Below are 18836 nucleotides of genomic sequence, written 5' to 3'. Positions count from 1 at the left end.
ACATGGTCTGAGAGTGGCAGAGGGATCAGACCCCCAGAAAGAAACAGGCTATGTATGTCAAATGGAGAAAGAAGAAACAGAACACATGTCCACCACAGTTTAGAAAGGATCATCAAACTGTTATTTGTCATCGCTTCTGGGGCAGAGGATTTGCTTAGGGGATGGCATGAAGAGGAAATTTACCTTTCATTCTTTATCTTGTGCTGTTTGGAATTTTCAGTGCAAAGAACTCCTATTTTATTGTAAATTTTAAGGTGTTTTTTTTTAAATGTTAAATCCCAGAAAAATACATTTTAATGCATTAAATAATTCTTCTGGGAAGTGGGATCTGGGATGAAAGCTTTAACGTTTTACTTTAAACCTGTACTCTTTCACGTACCACCGTCGTCCTAAGGAGAGAGGAAGAAGAGGAAGGCAAGGAGCTGCTTAGAGGACATGAAAGCCGAGAAGACTGAAAGGGAGGCAGGAGGAAGGTAGAAGCAGAGGACAACACTACCTTAGGATTCAAAGGGGAACAGAATTCCAAGGAAGGAGTAGTTAAAAGCATCCTTGCTACAGTGAGGACAAATAGGAGACTGGAAAGAAAACAGTATATTTGACAATTAGCAAGACATGGATGACGTTTTCTTAGCTATCAGTATGGTATTGAGAGTAGAATACAGATTATAGTAAGTTATGAAATGAGTGGGAAATAAAATAGAAATAAACTTTCAAGACATTGATGGGGGGGAAATTAAATTGTCTGAGGAAGGATATTACAGGGAAGACAGAATAGGAAATGCTTTCTTCTAAAGTGAAGGTGATTGAGGCTTATTTAAAAGTGAGGGGGAAATCAAACCCAGATGGAAATATTTCTCCAGAGGGAGGAATTGCTGAGAAGGCTCAAAAGAGGCAGGAGGTCGTCTGACTGATGACCTATAACTCCAAAACTGTCTTAAATTCAACTACATATTTCCATCATTCATTATCTTTTTCCTCAAGAATTTCTGCAAATACTGCCTCCTTCCAATCACACTTCCAGAGAATGGCCACAGAAATCTCATTTATAACAAATTACATTGTATAACTCCTCTTCTTGAAACCCCTTCAGTGGCTGCCTTTGCATGCAGAAGAAAACCCAACTACTTTAATGTGGCCTGCAAGGCTCTAAAGGATGTGGCTCCTCCCAGCTCTTCACAGCTCATCTCAAACCACCCTCTCAAAGCACTTCAGGCTGGCGTGCTGACTTTCGGGCCTTTAGACACCTGAGTATTTTCCACCCCAGAGCCTTGCTACTTTCTGCCCTTACCTGGGCAGCCCCTTGCTTCTGACACCCACCGCCATCCTATCTCACACGGCTTATTCTGTATCATTCTTGTCTTAACTAACTTACCCGCCCCAGAGAAAATTTCATGTTTTTTTCAAATTTCATAATCTCATATTTATGAAGTGAGTTAGAATATGTAGTATTTTAGGATACTAGACAAGCATAAAGCACAACTTTCAAAACAATGGTTTCTGCACATTTCACCACGGACAGCCTTTAAAAGAACTGTCTCCACTGAGTGGTACTAGAGCTGGGAGACGAAAACTCTTTTCACTTTGTGCCCTATATCTTATTAGAATACTTTTACAATAGCATATAGAGCAATTATAGTAATTTTTAAAAATTTTCTCCTGTGGCTTCCACATTCTGAAAAATCTTATCTACCTAACTGCATTAATCTATTCAATAAATATTTATTGAGCATCTCCTCTGTGCCAGGCACAACAGGCACAGTGGTGAACATAACAGATGTGGTCCTGCCCTCAGAGGTGGAGTTTCGTGGGGAGAGGCAGACAATACACAGAAAGCAAGGAAGTGAACATGTAATTAAACATTTATAAAAATGCGAAGAAGGTATCACACAAGGTTCTGTGAAAGAGAAGGTAGAAGTGAGCAACCTAAAGCCATTTAGCTGTCTTCCTAAGTGTCACTGCAGCTGAAACCTGAAGGACACGAGGAAGCAATGCACAGGGAAGGCTGGGGGCAAAGGCTCTAAGGACAGGAACCGACAGGCGCCAGCATGGCCAGGGTGCAGGAGCACAGGGAGGAGTCGAACAGGTAAGGCTGGGCAGAAAAGCAGGGTCAGTCCCAGAGAAGAGTCAGAGTTTACTCTGACTGCCGTGGGAAGACACTGAAGAGGTTAAACAGGGGACTGGCCAAATCCTACCAACCTTTTGAAGATCTTTCTACCTCCACATAGAGATGGGATTAAAATGGGACAAGAGGAGAAGCAGAGAGACCAGCTGGAAGGCTATGTCAGAATCTCTGAATGCTGAATGCTTTCCATTTTTTATTAGTCCGAGACGTTTAAGTGCCAATCAGACCTTCTGATCAATCAGAGATGATGGGTATCACAATAGTGAGTTAAAAGCAAATACTTAACATTTAACATTTTAATTAGCCTTGAAGCCTTGTGACATAAATATATAATTCTCTAGTGTGTTGTCTGGAATAATAAAAATACTTCATGGGCAGCTTCCCCCCAACCATCCCTCTGTAGGCTGCCTAGAATTTGCAGACCCCAGCTCTGGAATCACTACCAACAACTCTCAGGGAAAAACTTCACACTATACTTTATAAAAACACCCTCCCTATCCTTACCCCATCTTTATGGCTAACCTTCAAACTCAACATCAAAGCTTTGTTCCACCATTCCAGTGACAGCCTTCAAAGTTTCACTTTTGGAAGGGATATAAACCAGTTGAAATCTATTTTTCAAAGGAAAATGATAGAAGAATTCTGGCAGTAAACTGATATCAAATGCACGATAGTAACCAGAAGATCTTTTTCTTGGCACACTATTGAAACGAAGATACAACACAACTGCAGAAAACAGTAATGGCATCAAGATTTCAAGGATTGTTACCAGAGTCTTCCGCTTCTAAAATAAAAACAAAAGCTATGTGTTAACCCAAAACAGAACATAAGTGTAAATCACTATGTGGTGAATGTTCTTCCATTAAGAACACTTTCATTTCTTCTAGCCACCCTATATAACACATGAAAAAAAAAAAATAGAATGAGAATTAGCTAGAAACATCTTCCTTTAGCTTTTCTGTAACACCAATGGCTAGACATCAGTAACAATGACGTCATCTATAATAATTAGGGTTAACACAATACTGGGGAAACATGACTTGTTTGCAGAAAAAAGCCCCTTTACAAGTAAAGGTCTTAATTTTTTTTAACCCATTATTATAAAACAATTTGAATTAAATATTCGCTCCCTCCCAAGGACTTACATTTTCCCCACATATAACAATACCCACCTTTAAGATGAAATTCTTCCAGAGAAGAAGTTTTAACTTCTTGAACACTGCCACTTTTCTAGATGAAGAGGAGGACTCATCACTAGTCAGGAAACAAATGAAGGGAAATATTATGCATGTTGAAAGTTTTACTCTTTCATTCTGGAAAACTTTTTTTTTTTTTTGAGACATAGTCTCACTCTGTCACCTGGGTTCCTGGGATCAGTGGTGTCAGCCTAGCTCACAGCAACCTCAAACTCCTGGGCCTGAGCGATCCTCCTGCCTCAGCCTCCCCAGTAGTTGGGGCTACATGAGCACCACCATTCCCGGCCAATTTTTTTCTTTTTTTGAGACAGAGTCTCACACTGTTGCCCCAGCTAGAGTGCAGTGGCATCAGCCTATCTCACAGCAACCTCAAATTCCTGGGCTCAAGCGATCCTGCTGCCTCAGCCTCCCGAGTAGCTGGGACTACAGGCATGTGCCAACATGCCTGGCTAATTTTTTCTATTTTTGGTAGAGACAGTCTCGCTGGTACTGAAGCTGGCCTTGAGTTCCTGACCTTAAACAATCCTCCTGTCGCAGCCTCCCAGAGTACTAGGATAATAACAGGCATGAGCCACCAGGCTCCACTTGGAAAGCTTTCTTCCTTTGGGCTTTCAGATCACTGGGCTGGACTACTTTTCCTCCTACCCCTCTAGCAGTTCCTTCTGAGTCTGTCTTGCTGATTCTTTCTCCTCTCCAACCTCTGAATATGAAAGTACTCCAGGGCTTAGTCTGTGTTCTCTTGTCTTTTACAGCGATACTCACTTCTTAGGCCATCTCACTCAGCTCTTAGGTTTGAATGCACGTATCTGCTGATGGCTTCTAAATTTCTACCTCCAGCCGGCACTTTCCCTCTAAATCTAGACTCAGTTATCCAATTGCCTGCTTGATGTCTCCATGTGTTTCATCTCAAAGCTGACATGGCCAAACTGGCCTAGTCATATTTCCCTTACATCAGGCTGTCTTACAGTCTTCCTCTTCTCAACTAACATCAGTTCCATCATTTCAGTTAAACAGGATTATTCTTTTTACAAGACTGATGTAATTATTTAATAACACAGGAAAATAACATGTTATGAAACAATCTGGTTACAAGTAGTAGGTAGAGGATAACTTCATTTATTATTTTTAAAAAATTAAAAAGTATAGGGCTGGGTGCAGCAGCTCACACCTGCAATCTCAGCACTTTAGGAGGCCAAGGCAGGAGGATTGCTTAGGGCCAGCAGTTCAAGACCAGTCTGGGCAACATAGTAAAGACCCTGTCTCTACAAAAAATTAAAAAATTATCCAGGCGTGGTGGTGCATGCCTATAGTCCTAGCTACTTGGGAGACTGAGATAGGAGGATTGCTTGAGCCCAGGAATTCAAGGTTAAAGTGAGCTATGATCAATCCACGGCACTCCAGCCTGGGTGACTGAGCGTGACCCTGTCTCTAACTATGATAACTACATAAATAAATAAATAGTATGAACATGCATACAAGGAACTGGAAGTTTATACACCAAAACATTAACAGTATTTACTTCTAACAGGATTATTCTTGACTTCTTTCTTACAGCTTAAATCCTGTTTGTCAGCACACACTGTCGGCTCTACCTTCAAAGTATACCCAGAATCCAATCCCTTTAAAGCACCACGCCTACTCTTACCATCCCTAGCCTGGACTTCCGCAAAGCCACAAAGTGAAGGGTATGGATGTAAAACTTTATGCAAGGAACAGTGAAGAGCTGGGAACAATATCCAGCTACCAAAACACCCAAAACTTAATTCTTTAAAAACTTGTGTTGTGAATTTGCCAACCTTAACTCTCACCATCTAGATGAGACAGCATTTTGGCTCATGACTATCCCAAAACAAGAAAATAAAAGCCAGAGACAATGGGAATACGTGGTTTTCTCCAACCACAGTTACCATTCAGTGGAACGGGACAGGAAAAAAATATGAGCAGATGGAGATTTTCCTACTAAGCATCTTTTTAAATTTGTAATAATAGAGGTGGGCTGTTTCTTTATAAAGAAGGTTTATTTAAAAGTTTGTAATGCACAACCATCTGTTAATGCAGCAATTCTGTATCGAAGGCACTGTGTCCAAGTAAAACGTTATCATAAAAAGATTGATCAGCCATGGATCTTATCTAAACTATAGAGCAGACACTGAGAGAGATTTCTGCACAGGACGTTCCTGGGGAACACTTTTGACCTAGTCCTTGTGGGGTGCAAAGGAGGCAGGCATGGGCAAAGAGAAGCTGGGCTGCCACACAGTCCAAACACAGGCCGTTGCCGTTTCTGCAAGGTCTCCACAAAACACACATGATGAATCGCCACCTTCAAGCTAGAGTCTGAGAAAAGGATTCAAAGGGGTCCCAAATAAGCAAGGAGGGTAATAAAGGAAAACCTGAGGATGCTTATTTGGGGAAACAGATGATCCAGAAAGAAGAATAAAAAAATGGACTGAAAATAAGCAACACAGCAGCTATTCAGAATTTCTGCCTGAACAACATTAGGAAAGGCCATTGGCCCCTCGACTCCACTTCTGGTAATCTATTCTATAGACACACCTGCACTAGTATGAAATAACGCGTAGATTACTCATTGCAGTATATTTATAATAACAAAAGAATGTAAAGAGCCCAGTACCCACCAACAGGGGACTAATTATATAAACAATTAAGTTATAATGTAACCTTAAATTTAAAAAGGAAGAGCTGATATATTGCTTTTCTTCTGGGATCTGTAGTAAATGGTAAATCTCTACCAGTTACCTAAGCCAAAAACCTAGGTTCCGACCTCAATCATTCTCCTTCCCTCACTTCTCATATCAAATCCATTAGTGAGTCCTCATGACTCTGTCTCTGAAAGATTTCTCAACCCATCTACTTCTTTCTATATCTCTGCTATTAGCCCAGTTCAAGTCACAAAGTTAAACTGATATACCAAGTAGGAATTCTCTCCATTACAAGTAACAGAAATCCAACCCAACATAGCTTAAGCCAAAAAAAAAAAAAAAAAAAGAAAGAAAGAAAAGATAAAAAGGGAAGATTCATTTTTTTGCCCAACTGGAGATCCCAAGTGGAATATGCTACAGAACACAGCTGAACCCATGTATTCAAGTAATGTAACCAGGGCTCTGTCTCTCTCTCCATTCTACCTTCCTCCATGTAGCCTCTTGTCAGGCAGTCTCTGAACATACAGTGGCTGCAATGGCCCCCTGGAGCTCTAGGCTCATATCAGAAATCCCAGAGAAAAGAATGTCTCCTTCCTCCATAAAAAAATCCCAAGGAAGACTCTGGTTTGCTTTGCTTAGGTGCCAGCAAGGTGGCAGGTGGGAGGAGGACAAGGAAAAAGGGGGAGAAAGAGTCAGTACCTCCTGAACCATGTGGAATGGTTACCCCCCCAACACACACCACAATCAAAACAGTTTTCTATTATGAGCAAAAAGGGGGAGGGAAAGTGTACCTCTTTTCTGCTCCTCAAAAAGAAATCCTTCTTCCTATACATAAAGTTTCGAGAATCCTCATAATACAATAAACCATCTATGTACAATATAAAACATACTCACTTCCTCTACAAAAGAAGATCTACCAGGTTTTGTGCAGTTTCGGTATCCAGCAGCAAAGCTAGGCTGCTGGGTAATGTGCATTCCTCTGGTCCTGTTCTAGGTATGTCTCCCCAGGGTCTGGCACTTTTAGCTAAAAAATGAGAATATGACCACTCAAGTCACCCAATACAGAACAGTGGAGGGAAAAGTGGTAATTCACCACGATTCACGGTCCTTCATGATAAGGAAACTAGAGACAATTTCCCTTTTACTTTTTTGTTTTTTTTAAGAGACAGGGTCTTGCTCTGTTGCCCAGGGTAGAGTGCAGTGGCATGATCAGAGCTCACTGCAGCTTCAAACTCCTGGGCTCAAGCCATCCTCCTTGCCCAGTGAGTCCTGAGTAGCTGGGACTACAGGGGTATACCACCATACCCAGCTAACTTTTTATATTTTGTAGTGACAGGGTCTGGCCATGTTGCCCAGGCTGGTTTCAAACTCCTGGCCTCAAGTGATCCTCCCACCTTGGTCTCCCAAAGTGCTGAGATTATAGGCAGGAGCCACCTTGCCTGTATTCAATTTCCTGTCTTTTTAAACTTTTTTTCCTCTCTTGCTTTTTTTTTGAAAGAGTCTCACTCTGTCATCTGGGCTAGAGTGCAGTGGCATCATCACAGCTCACTGCAACCTCAAACTCCAGGGTTCAAGCAATTCTCCTGCCTCAGCCTCCTGAATAGCTGAGACTACAGGTGCTGCCCAACACACCTGGCTAATTTTTCTATTTTTTAATAGAGACAGGGTCTCGCTCTTGCTCAGGTTGATCTCCAACCCCTGACCTCAAGCAATCCTCCCACCTCAGCCTCCCAGAGTGCTGAGATTACAGGTGAGTCAATTTCCTTTCTGGGGAGCTACAGCACCTTAGTAGCACACTTATTGTCAGTATGGTTTGGGGAATATGTAGGGATTACCTAAGGAGGTATTTACTGAGGAATTTAAGGCTTTTCCTATTGAACATTTTCTTTTTCTATAAATGCAATTCCAGTAAAATATCACTAATTTGCCAGTCAATTTACATTATGTTATGAATAGCTCCCCAGGGTGGCGACTAAAAGCAGATACTATGTCCAATCCCAGGGCTTGAATCTGGTTGGCAGTGATGGGGTTCTGTCTCTTACCACAGCTAAGGCTCACTGGTCCTCAGTTTACTGCTTCTAGAAGCCTTGACCTCTGCTTCCTAACAAGAGGCTGAGAAATTAATGTGGTTCATTAAGGAGTGTCTAAATGGAGTTCTTGTAAAAAATACTTTTTGGATGATAATTCATCATTGTTAGTATAATTCTGATTTAAAGTATGCATTCCAATTATCCTTGGGATGAAAATGTCTACCGGGCCAGGTGTGGTGGCTCACGCCTGTAATCCTAGCACTCTGGGAGGCCGAGGCAGGTGGATTGCTCGAGGTCAGGAGTTCAAAACCAGTCTGAGCAAGAGTGAGACCCTGTCTCTACTATAAATAGGAAGAAATTAATTGGCCAACTAATATATATAGAAAAAATTAGCCGGGCATGGTGGCACATGCATGTAATCCCAGCTACTCAGGAGGCTGAGGCAGAAGGATTGCTTGAGCCCAGGAGTTTGAGGTTGCTGTGAGCTAGGCTGACGCCACGGCACTCACTCTAGCCTGGGCAACAAAGCGAGACTCTTGTCTCAAAAAAAAAAAAAAAAAAAAAAAATTTAAAATCCATCAGTCTATTGCCAGGTCAAAAAAAATAAATAAATAAATTAAAAAAAATAAAAAAAAAAAAAAAAGAAAATGTCTACCATGTGAATCTGATCTAAAAAAATTAATGGTTGCCAGGGGTCGAGAGACAAAGGGATGAATGGGCAAAACACACAGGATTTTTTTTAAAGACAGGCCCAGTCTATATTATTTTCAATTGTTCTATCTTTGCTTCTAACAATGTATTGTTGGGGGTTGGGCACAGTGGATCATGCCTATAATCCTAGCACTCCAGGAAGCCAAGGGTGAGAGGATTTCTTGAGGTCAGAAGTTCCAGAGCAACCTGAGCAACACAGCAAGAACTTATCTCTACAAAAAAGAAAAAAAAAAAGTCATCTGGGTATGATGTCACCAGCATCAGCAAGAGTGACACCCCATCTCTACTAAAAATAGAAAAAATTAGCTGGATGACTGAGAATAGAAAAAATTGGTTTCCAAAACTTCCACCATCATCTTCATCTAAAGGAAATTCTGAGTTAGCAAGCTGTTACTAGATTTTGTTATGCAGAACTGGGATCAGGTTGAGAAAGGGCTGGAAAAAATGCAAGGATTGTTGTTTTGGGCGGTTTTCTCACTTTCTCACTGTGGCCCAGGCTGGAGTGCTGTGGCACAATCACAGCTTGCTGCAGCCTCCAACTCCTGGGCTCAAGTGATCCTCCCACCTCAGCCTCCTAAGTAGTTAGACTACTGGTTCATGCCACCAGTGCCAGCAGAGGATTGGTTTTCAAAAGAAAAATATCACTGAGTGAGGATGTGGCAGGGTGAAGAGAAGGTCCAGATGACCAGTTCACACAGGTTTCTGGCAGGGAGTAGAGAATGGGGAGGCCTTTTTGGTTGAGGATGGGTGTGCAATTTGTGAGAAAAGATGGAGAGAATGGTTTTTAAGATTTTTGCAGCACATTAAAAATCTACTCCCCCACCCATCTGTAACTGCATTCAACTGCTTTTTTCCTATATGCTCATTATAGAAACTAGGGCCTTGTAGTCTATGTAAATCTCCAGCCTACTCACATTATAACACTATTTATTTGACGTTTCTGTGCCAGGCATTGTGATAAGCACTTAAACATGCTTTTTCTTATTTGACCCTCAAAAAAAAAGATAAAACGGGGAGGAGGGGCAGGTTAAGGTTATATACGTAACCTTAACATTTGTACCCCCATAATATGCTGAAAAAGGCCGGGCGCTGTGGCTCACGCCTGTAATCCTAGCTCTTGGGAGGCCGAGGCGGGCGGATTGCTCAAGGTCAGGAGTTCAAAACCAGCCTGAGCAAGAGTGAGACCCCGTCTCTACTATAAATACAAAGAAATTAATTGGCCAACTGATATATATATAAAAAATTAGCCGGGCATGGTGGCGCATGCCTGTAGTCCCAGCTACCGGGGAGGCTGAGGCAGAAGGATCACTCGAGCCCAGGAGTTTGAGGTTGCTGTGAGCTAGGCTGACGCCACGGCACTCACTCTAGCCTGGGCAACAAAGTGAGACTCTGTCTCAAAAAAAAAAAAAAAATATGCTGAAAAAAATAAATAAATAAAACAACAACAAAACAAAATTTTGAGTTTGCTATTATTATCATTTCAATTTCAAGGATAGGAAATTCAGGTTCAGAAAGGTAAAACGATATTATCTATACTAGTTAAGGAGTGGGCCAAGATTTGAAGTCATGCCTTTGAGACTCCTTCATTGAACAAATATTTAACAAGGGCCCCCTCTGTGCCAGGCACTCTAGGACCCTGGCTCTACAGAGGAAGCAGACAAAACCCTTTCCCTCATGGAGTCCACCTCCTGGGCTAACAAGAACGACATCTCAGAGAATTAAAGATGTTATAAAGACAATGGGGCAAGGAGCCGCTCCGTAAGGAGTCCCAGGGGCTGAGAGACATCAGCCCTTAACCAGGGCATTACATTACCGTTCTGTCAGCCCCATCTCGGAGCGGGAGGCGGGTGGGGCGCCGGGATGGGCGGGCTGAGTCGAAGGTGGCTCTCCAGGTGCGGGCCCCCGGGGCTCCGGGCCCGGCCACCACTGGCTGGGACGCCCGCAGAAGGGCGGGCGCCGGGACCACGGACACTTCTCACCGTGGTCCTGCCGCTGACTGGTGGCTCCGGGGACCCAATGGACCCGGCCGGCAGCGACTGTTGGGCACGCCCCGCGCCCACACCCCTCGCTCCCGCCCGGGAGACCCTCACCCTGCCGGGTCCTGGCCACACCATAGTGACCCCTGCCTGGCCATGGGGATCCCCACAGGTGACTCCGACCCGGTGACCCAACCTAGCCCCAGGCCTGTCCCCCCAGGTGACCCGACCTAGGCCCGGACCCCTGCCTGAGGTGACCCCGACCTGGCCGCAGGACCTGGAGGTCTCCGCGCTCCCGAATTGAGGCCATGACTGGGCCACACTCTGGGATACCGGGTCTTCTCCCATAAACTCGACGCCCACGCCATGGCCAAATTCCAGAAGGTTCCTGGCCCTCATCCCGCCTTCCCTTGGACAGGAGCGACGAGCCACCTGCGAGGGGCCCAAGAAAGGAGGAGCTCTGGGGAGAGCGCGGAGGGGAAGTGGGAAAAGAGCAACGAAAGGGGAATTTCCCGATGTGATTACTTCGACTGCTGTGACAAGCATGTGCACAAAGCCATTCTCCTCAGGGCCCGCAGCACCCGCGCTCGGCGTCGCACTGGGAACCTCCACCGCGGTACCCCGGCGGAGGTGGACGTGGACGTGGGCGCGGGCGCCACGCAGGCGCGACGCGCACCCGCAGCGTGGCCGACTTCGCGCGCGCCGACGCGGACGGCACGCGCGGGGCACTGCGCAGGCGCGGGGTCGGGCCGGCCCGGGCAGCCGAGGCGGCCGGGGACGAACCGGGCACCCGCAGGGGCAGCCGACTGCGCACGCGCAACCCAGCGCGCCCCCTGCAGGCGCCCGCGCGGCCGAGTGCGTCCGCCCGTCGCGGGTCGCAGGCACCGCCTCTCCGCAGGGCGGCGTCGCAGCCGTCAGCGCCGGCTGCCGCCGCCCGTGCGAGACTGGAACGCAGCCGCGGGGCGAGGGAGGGGACCCCGCGAGAGGCTGCGCGCCGCCGCCGCCCCGGCGCTGAGGGTCGGTGAGTGTCTCCGGGACCCGGGGCTCGCGGCTCCGGGCCCGCCTCCGTGCCCGGGCTCGCCTTTCCCACCCTCGCCGGCCGGAGTCCCGGGCCGCCCGGGCCCGCCCTGCTCCCCGCGCTCCGCCCGGCTCCCGCAGGTGCGGCTCCCGCGGCGGAGGGGGCTCTGCCTCGCGCGCCTGGGTGTGTCCGCGGCACTGCGGGCAGCTTCCGAAGCCGGCTCCGCGCGGAGAAACTTCACCTCGCCCGAGCCGGCGTCACTGCGGAATTCTTTGTGCGGAGCCGGGCGGCCGACCTTTGGCACCCGGCAGCCCTGGTGCGGGCAGACGCGCCGGCTCCTGCCGCGCACCCCTGGGCGTGGCGACCCGCGTCCCGGGCTGGCTGGCGACAGAGGCAGGGCCGCAGGGATGCCCGGCTTGGCTCCGCAGGCTCCCGGCGTGGGTGGGAATGGGTCCCTGCCCCCACCCCCTCACTCCGGTCAGCCCCTGAGGGGGATCCATCCAGCCGCCCACCGTCAGTGGTGGGAGCCTGCGTCGCCCTCCCCTGTGGGGTGTCGGAGCGGAGGGGCCGGCAGCAGCCCAAGGGCCGCCTCGCCCTCCCTGGTGGCCATGGTCGCTGCGTGCGCGCTATGAGTTGGTGTTCCCTAGGTTCTGGCTCCTTTCCAGGACGACTCCAAGCTCCGTGGGGGCCCGGCCTGTCTTCTGAGCGAGGGCTCAGGGTAGGCAGATGCTTGGTGTCGATTTGTTGCCTGGAGGGATGTCTCTCCACACTTCCTTGTACATGGCTGAACGAGAGTGTGTCATTTCTGTTTGTTTGCCTGTCGGCCTCCTGGACTGCAGCTCCTTGAAGGCTCGGGTGGGATCGCGTTGGTATTGGTATTCCTGGCACATAACAGGTGCTCAGGAAATGCTGGGCGAATGAGTGGCTAAGACCCTCTGACCGCGGAGGCCCGGGCGAGGTGCAAGTGGAAGAGTTTGACAGTTTTTTTCTGAGCAGCCATATCATTTTATTCAGAAAGTCTGGGTGCCACTTTTTGTAAACTTGAAAACACTAAGACAGTTTCCTTTTAGCGAGTGGGTCTGGTGGGAAATGTAAAACAAAGGGGGAAACAGGTAAAAATGCATGCCATGGGAATTTCCCCATGCTTTATCTTAACTCCACAGGGAATGTTTTAACTGAACCTTCGCTTACCATATCTGACAAAGAGGATGACATCTTTCCCTCTCTACGGTGATCTGCCACCATTCTGACCAGACAGCCTTTTGGAACAAGAGGGTAGCTGCAGTTGTTTCTAAAAAGACATTAGTGTTCCACAGTGCATGTGCCAGGCAGTCTCATGGGAACCTATTTTGTCTTAGTCTCAACTGGGAAGGCCCAGGTAAGATCCCTAATTTACAGTTTTTTCTCCAGCCCTGCTTCTCAAAATGGCACAGATGTCTCAGCTGTTGAGCCTGTGCAGGGGAAGCCTTTAAAACTCTGGAGTCTGCCCTGGTGGAGAAGGCTCTGCGCCTGATTGAAAGATTAACTGGACATGGTCCCCCCTCTTAGAGACCTTAGGGTGGAGCTAAAGAGGTGATAGATATATTCACAAATTGCTGTGACATAAAATGGAACAAGATGAGTACCACGTGACATGTTGAGAAAAGGTGCTGCAGGTGCCCAGAGGTAGAGGAGAAGTGGCTGGGTCTCCACCAAGGCTGCACATTACAATCCCCTGGGGAAATGTTCCCATTCCCAGAAGAGCCCAGAATCTCCAGGGGTGGACCTCAGACATCAGTTTCTGTCTTAAAGTGCCCCAGAAAATTCCACTGTGCAGACAGCCAAGATGAATGAATACAAACCCCTGCCTGAAACAGGCTCATCAGAGACTGCTTCACAGAGGGTGTGGTGCTAGAAGCAGGCTGGGAAGTGACAGGTAGGGTTCAGCAGGTATGTTGGGTGATAGCCTAAGCAAACAAAATGCTGAAGGCCCCCAGTTTGTGGGGAAGAGTAAGGTACATCAGTCGTTGTGCTGGGAGAATCCTGCAGCTCCCATTCCTTTGAATGGCTCAGAGGGTTTGCGGCATTTGGAGAGGTTTGGAGGCAAGAGGCAGATAGGCGCCTTTGAGGGAGCTGTGTAATGAGGTCCTTACTACCTGGCTTGTTACAGAAGATCCATGGTTACCTCTCTCTGGGGATTCTCGATTGCCTCATTACCTCATTTCCTACCCTAGAGAGGCAGAACAGCCAGCCAGACAGGGAAATGAGACTGAGGCCGCAGCAAGGGTTAGGGAAGATTTTGTGGAACTCTCTCCCAATAGCATCCTTTAAACCACATCTATGGCTTAAAAATACACCCTGCCAACCCCTTCAAGGAGCTTCAGTGTAAACCCAGAGCCTTGTGATCCTGGATAGCCACTTCCAACCCTGGACAGAGCTGGTGGTGCTGAGTGTGAGAACCAGTGCGCTGGGACTCCACCTGGGCTGCTATGCGGATGACCACAGCCTCCCGCCCGGCCTCAGGGGCTCTGGGACAGTGGATGTGGCTTGTGCATTTGTTCCCATCTTATCCGAACAAGGGCTGCTGTGTAAACAAGTCATCCTCATACTTTTTTCTGTGCACTGCTTTATGTGCAAGAATTTGAGCATCAATGCAATATATATATATATAATTTAATTATAAATTAAAGCCATATACTATAGTCATGATATATTGCGGACATAGAAATGTACAGAAATATAGGTCTTTTAAAGAGGTGAGAGGTGAAGTAAACATGATTATGTTTTTCCAACATATAAGTGGTACAAAAACTATTGCATAAACATGTTTTCTTAAAATGAAAACCATATGATCAAGTCCACAACCCATGTATGCACGCCTTGTGAAACTTAAGTGCAGCATTTGAAGGTCTGGTTCTAAGTTCTGTTTATTTCAGATGCTGTTCCCTGGAGTGTTCACAAGTAAACACTGTACACCTGGTGCAGGAGGGGACTCATTTTTCTATCCCAGTCACCAATCACGTGAGGGCCCTGGATGAATTTGGGCTGATGTATGATCAGAGGCTATCAGGGAAGGTGGGACTTCTGGTTTTGAAGGTTTTTTAGTGTGCAGGTATAAGTGTTCAAGTAGATGATATTCTTGTACCATCATTGGCAATGCACTCACATCTTCAAACATCTGTTTTCACAAATGCACTGTTCTTGGAACAAATTATTTTGAAAACTGTAACTCATGGCATTGTTACCTTTTCCTTGAAGGGACAGATTTAAGTGTGTTTGTTTAGAAGAAAAAAGTAGCCAAGCATGGTGGCTCATGCCTATAATCCCAGCACTTTGGAAAGCTGAGAAGGGAGGATTGCTTGAGGCCAGGAGTCAAGATCAGCCTGCGCAACATAGTGAGACCCACATCTCTACACAAAAAATAAAAAATATTAGCTGGGCATGGTGGCACATGCCTGTAGTCCCAGCTACTCAGGAGGATGAGGCAGGCAGATCACTTGAGCCCAGGACTTTGAGGAGGGCTATGATGATACCACTGCACTCTAGTCTGGGCAACAAAGTGAAACCCTATCTCAAAAGAAAAAAACAAACAAAAAAAAACCCCAAAAAGGCTAATTGGCACACTCCTACAGTCATTGAGAAAAAAGGTCTCTGGATTTGAAACTTTTCATGAAGTCATAGACAACCAGTGAACCTCCATATCACACAAAAGATAACTAATGGTCACTTACCCAATCAATACAAAGTAGTATAAAGCTTTGGCTATTTTGGGGTCTTGTTGTCATTGCTTGTTAATTGAACACAACCATAATATCCTGAAGCATGTAAACTCCAGCATGTCTGAGATGCCTAAAGTCAACTTGTGGATGAGGACCCACTGTCACCGTCCCCACCCACGTCACAGGGCATCTCTTCCTCCTCTGTCAGGATGCCGTAGCCCTGATGCACAGGCTGGCGCTAGCACCAGGCTCCATCTACCAGTAAAACCAATGTTTTCCCACTTTTTTTTTTTTTGAGATAGAGTCTCACTTTGTTGCCCAGGCTAGAGTGAGTGCCATGGTGTCCTAGCTCACAGCAACCTCAATCTCCTGGGCTCAAGTGATCCTACTGCCTCAGCCTCCCGAGTAGCTGGGACTACAGGCATGCGCCACCATGCCCGACTAATTTTTTGTATATATATTTTTAGTTGTTCAATTAATTTCTTTCTACTTTTAGTAGAGACAGGGTCTCACTCAGGCTGGTTTCGAACTCCTGACCTCGAGGAATCCGCCCGCCTCAGCCTCCCAGAGTGCTAGGATTACAGGCCTGAGCCACTACGTCTGGCCTGTTTTCCCACATTTTTAAAGAGAAATACTGATAAGTAGATTTTCTCACCATTCCTTCACTGCCACGGACTGTCTTGCTCACCCCACTCAGAGACCACTAGTAAGGTCCGTGGGCAGGAACCATACTCTGTAAGTGTGCCTGCTGTTTTCAGCCTGTTGTTTTCACAATATTTAATGGTGTTTGGGCATTTTATCCACAGGCTCCATTGAATTGAAATTTTCAAATATTTATTTCATTCACCAACTCCCCCCCCCAAAAGATAATATACTGGGTAAAAGATTAAACCAAACCCTACCCCCTCAAGCATTGTCACTGCACATTTGTACACACCCCAGCCCCCTTCTTGGTGCAGCACGCAAGGCCCTGGCAACGTGGAGCCCATGTCTCCTTCCCTTTCCGGCTCATTCCCACTGCTGTTCTTCCTGTTGCTGTCCCAGCACCCAGCACGACCTTCTGTTCCCCATACTCACTCTTTCTTTCACCTTTCCAGGATCCTGTAATGCCCTCCCCACCCCAGCCAATGAGCCCCTCCACACTGGTCTCCCTTGTCACCTCCTCTTTGTCGCCCACCTGGGCCATCTCTCTGTCATACTCACCCTCACACACACACACACATACACACACACAATTAATTCCAGTCTTCTCCAGAGTCTTGTGATGTTTTATTCAGCATCAGTTACAGCAAGTACAATGCATACAAGCATTCATAGACTGCGATTCAGAACATTATCATTCTCATTCCCAAATCCTTCACACCTCGCACAAATGCCCATCACGTAGTAAAACCTGGGCAAATGTTTGTGGAATGAATAAATGTTTCTTGTCTTGTGTATCCTAAGAGGCCCCAGATTCTACCAGCAAACATTAATTAAGTACCTGTCATGCTTGCTTCACCACAGTTACTGGAAAGACCATTTTTAGAGGAATCCTGTGTGTCGTCAAGAGAGTTCTCAGAAACTAGCAGCCCACAGTATGTGCTCACTGTGCCGCAATTCAGTTGCTCACCTAAAAAACAAACATTGAAATACTCAGTGATTGGTGTAATGTTGAATATCTTAACAGTAAGCACACAAACTTTTTAGTAGAGGGGAAAAGAGGTTTGCCTTCCCCTTCCCGGCCTTGTCCCTGGGACAAGTGAAGTGAGCCCTCCTTAGAGGGAAGTTCTTGACAAGCTCTTGTCGGGCGGAGGTGGCAGCTTTGCAAGTGGCTGCAGTCCTGAGTGTTTGCCTTGGAGTAGCTGAAGGGGCCCAGCTCCTGTGCTGGTCTGGGCCACAGCCGTCATGTCTGGGGACTCTCTGTGCAGCCACAGGGTCGAGTGTTTTAAGGAACTTTAACTTCCTTCTCTCGGGTACATATGCTTTCATAACCAGAAAGCTTTCCAGATTTTGTAATTCCGGGACCTCCTCCTTCAAATGCCTTTTACCCAAACAGAACAGATCCGAGCATAGCATTCAGGGAGACTTTAGCTAATGCCTGGCACGCACAGAACAGCAGCCTGGGTGCTGTGGGGCGCGGGAACACGTGAAGTACCTGTGGAGGTGGTGGGGCTTATGGGACACTTTTTCCTTTTGGTTTCCAATGTTCTAGGAGCAATATATTAAAATGTTATAAAGAAGTTCACTGGTTTTAGGATCCACAAGGATGTGGTAGTGTAGTGGTGAGAACAGACTTTGAAGTTGCAACTCGGGCTGAGGTTCCGATCCTGGCTCTGTGGCTTTCTTGCTGTGTGATTTGGGGCCAGGTACTTCCTCCTGGCTTCTTCACCTGGAAAAGGTAACAACACTGGAAGCCAGAGCAGGGTTAGGAGGCTACAGAAGTATAATCCTTCTAAGTATAGAAGTACAGGATATGAAAAGTATCTTATATTTTAATGTGTCAGGAAAGAGTCCTGGGGTAACTGTTTTCTAAATCCATATTTCTTCGTGAGCAGATCTGCTCTGTTTTAAGTAACATACTTGTCACCTATTTTGCTGTTTTATTTTCTAACTTGGTAAGAGGCGTGTTATGATTATTTTCCAAATTTTGCCCACATGCCCTCTGTCTTCCCAAAGGTGCCAGAGAGTAATGCCGGTGAGCCCTGGGTCACTCCTGATGTCCCGCAAGGCCTCAGTGCCCTCAAACCCCAGGGTCACCCCGCTCCGCCCGAGAGGTGCCCCGGCCCCACCCCGGAGCCCTGTGTGCAGGGCTGCCTCCTCCCAGCCAATTCTCCTGTAGCCTGAAGGAAGACCCACTGCCTGGAGCCTCTCCCAGCATTCAGGTCAGTTCTCTGCTGCTGCTTCTCTGGCAGGTAAAAGGAGGTGGACAGTCTGTCTTTGTGCTTTTCCTCCCAGCCCTGGGCCTGGAGAGGATGGGATTAAGCATGGCATGTTTTCTTTCTGGGCCAGACTTTTCCAGAAAAGGGAGTCATCTATTTCTCTGACCAGGAGGGTTCTTTGAACTGTGACCCTTTGATGTTCTTCTCTTGGTAGAGCGAGAAAGTTCATCTCAGCCACACTGCTGCCCATCCAGATAGTCCTTCCCAGGACGACTGGCCCCAACTGGAGGTCCTGGCCTCTCTGTTTTGCCTAAACCGCTTCTGGAAACCTCTCATAAACCACAGGCCTTAGTGTGTATCATTAAGTCACTACTCTTTTATTAATCCTCTGCAACTGATTTTAAGACAGGATTTCTACCTTATTAATTTGTAAAGAATTGGGATAATTTATTAAGGTGCCATTTAATAGCAATACCATTTTAAGCTTTAATTTCTTCACATTTTAACCATGCGGTTAATTCAAAGTCATATTTCAAATTAATTTGTAACTAAGTTTTTACACTT

The 18836-nt window shown here is 46.6% G+C and overlaps 2 protein-coding genes across 6 annotated transcripts in view; both read left to right on the top strand.

Moving 5' to 3' along the window:
• The window catches only part of RNPS1 (RNA binding protein with serine rich domain 1), a 337992-nt gene that overhangs the window by 263823 nt on the left and 55333 nt on the right, over positions 1–18836 (top strand). The window lies entirely within an intron of this gene.
• Positions 11577–18836, top strand: part of ABCA3 (ATP binding cassette subfamily A member 3) — a 45665-nt gene continuing 38405 nt past the window's right edge. For 3 of the 5 annotated variants that reach the window (XM_012743614.3, XM_012743609.3, XM_012743608.3), the window contains exons 1-3: positions 11589–11716; positions 12877–13091; positions 18070–18275. The gene's annotated coding sequence lies outside the window, so the exon portion shown is untranslated. Of the gene's footprint in view, positions 11717–12876; positions 17792–18069; positions 18276–18836 lie in introns of all 5 variants that reach the window. The other 2 variants (XM_075994978.1, XM_012743612.3) reach the window with 2 other exon arrangements.

This window comes from Microcebus murinus, chromosome 19 (assembly GCF_040939455.1).
Source record: "Microcebus murinus isolate Inina chromosome 19, M.murinus_Inina_mat1.0, whole genome shotgun sequence".
Taxonomy (NCBI): Eukaryota; Metazoa; Chordata; class Mammalia; order Primates; family Cheirogaleidae; genus Microcebus; species Microcebus murinus.
The sequence above is the reverse complement of the archived record's forward strand: the minus strand, read 5'-3'. Positions and strand labels throughout refer to the sequence as shown.